At 35.5% G+C, this 2,228-nt stretch overlaps 1 pseudogene; it reads right to left on the bottom strand.

Annotated features, from left to right (window-relative positions):
- Nucleotides 1-424: 424 nt before the first annotated feature.
- Nucleotides 425-1,843, bottom strand: LOC142433537 (importin subunit alpha-3 pseudogene; annotated as a pseudogene).
- Between the last annotated feature and the right edge of the window lie 385 nt (nt 1,844-2,228).

Below are 2,228 nucleotides of genomic sequence, written 5' to 3'. Positions count from 1 at the left end.
TCATTGCTTCCTACATCTAAGATAAAAGGACGCTAAAACAATTGAACAAATTAAGAATATTATTAAAGATATTCAAACCATTACTTTATTTGTACAGCTACTCACCCCTCTTCATCGGTCGGTATTCAGCAATATATGTGCACCAAATTTCTTTTTACAAGTTTCCATAACAGTTTTATAGAAAACAAGTGACATTTAAACACTACCACAACTGAAACATTTTTTCTTCTTTACAGAGCTCAAAAACTCTAAAATTGAACTATGCTGTGGATGTCATGCAAAGATATGTATCACTGAAAATGAAAAGAATGACATTTAAAGTACATTTTATTATTTTATTCTATTATGACAACTTGTGTACAGCAACAGTCTATTTTGAGAGAAATTTAAGAATGGCAGAAAAATCGAAAGCAAATGTTCCATTTCATCCTGCCTCTGACACAAGGCTAGGATCTTCATCTGGAAATAAGAAATGATTAATGATGTCATAAACCAACTTGTCAATGTCTTCATTTTCATGATTTTGAATTTGTTTAATTTTTCCAGTCCTCCACACTCTTCTGTAAGATTGACTATGATTTCTGCTTCATATTCAGGCATAATTAATATATTACTTAGTCCATCAAGTACTACATGTACAACTTGTGCATCTTTTACAGTCAGCAAGTTGTAAAAAGGTGGAATAACAGTTTGTTGGACAAGGTAGGCCACTTTATCTTTCCTTACACTAATTATTTAATCAATTGTGGCCTACACTGCTTCATTTTGAGAGCCAAACTCCCCCTTAAGTTTGGTACTAGGTATGAATCAATTACTCCCTGAACCTGTTGCTGATTTCCTGTGGTGATGTTAGAAAGGTACCACCGTGCTGCTGTATTAATTTTCTCTTTGGGATATGTCAGAAGTGTGGGTAAATGTAAAAGAGCATCATAACTCAAGACTCCTTATGTCTGCTTATCAGTTCTAGTAACAATGTTGCCTACAGCTCTCAGTACATGAGTATGAACTTTAACTTTCTTGTAGCTGAGCAGAGAAACCAAATGTGGAGCTATTCCAGAATGTATTACCATCAGTACCTTATCACTGACAACACAAGTAAGGTAATAGAAGGCCTAGACAGTATCTAGCATTATTTTTACAACAATGCGATTAATTAAAACATGAAGAACTAGAGGAATCACCTGAATGGATTCCATTGGTGTTGGTGGGTATTTGTGGTGACATAAGTTGACCATAACCCAAGTAATATTTCTTAATAATGTTACAGGAATAGATGGACTTATGGAGAAGAGCAAATATTTCACAACTGCAAAACTTGTGACACATTCCCTACACTGGGACCCATCCCGTATTTCATAATGCACACACTGCTGATCACAAACAGTTAGATGAATGGAGATTTCTCAGAAAAAGTGGTTGTACTGCCATTTGAGCTTGTTCAGAGATTCCAGATACAATGTTTCTTAAAGTGCATGCAGCTTCAAACTGTAAAAATGGCTTGTTATCTCAGCAGTATTCCAGATTTGGTTGGATGTCGATTGGTGGATTTTGATCGCTGGACAAAAGCTTTCTAGCACCTTGAGCTGCACTTAGTTAAATCCCTTAGTTATCAATTGAAACATTTTGAGCAATAGATTCTACAGAGGTATTTTTCACTCTATAATCGCCAACTATATCAGAGTCTTCCCAGACATCTTTATGTGATTCATACTTTCTATTTAAGGGATGTTTATCTCTTATTCTTCCTAAATTCAAGTATAACTTCATTCCGTTGTCTTCTCATAATCTCCAAGTCATGGCCTTTGTTCTTAAAATTCATTCTTTCTCTTGCTTTCAAAACCATTTTATTGGGAGATAATGCAGATATCATATCATTCCATTGTTCAATCACATCAAGCAGTATTGTACAACTGCTACCACCACAATCAATTTCAAACATCCTTTGCTTCTTCAACTTCTTGCCATCAGCTCCCTTTTTTCCCACCCCCACCCCCACCACTATACCCTCTGCAAACCTTTATTTACCTTGCTGTCCCTACAGGTTCATCAATCCTGGGTTTCACATACTGATAATAGAAAAACATACAACAAAAATTCAAGAGGGTAGCACTGAATGACATAACACATCTGAGATAAACCCCAATATGAAGAAATTAAAAAATAGAGAAAATGTTGAAAACCAGATCAGGCCTAACATGCATCAGAGGAGGTATCAACTGACAAGCTTT

Source organism: Tenrec ecaudatus, chromosome X (assembly GCF_050624435.1).
Source record: "Tenrec ecaudatus isolate mTenEca1 chromosome X, mTenEca1.hap1, whole genome shotgun sequence".
In the NCBI taxonomy this organism is placed as follows: Eukaryota; Metazoa; Chordata; class Mammalia; order Afrosoricida; family Tenrecidae; genus Tenrec; species Tenrec ecaudatus.
This window is presented reverse-complemented; position numbering and strand designations above follow the sequence as displayed.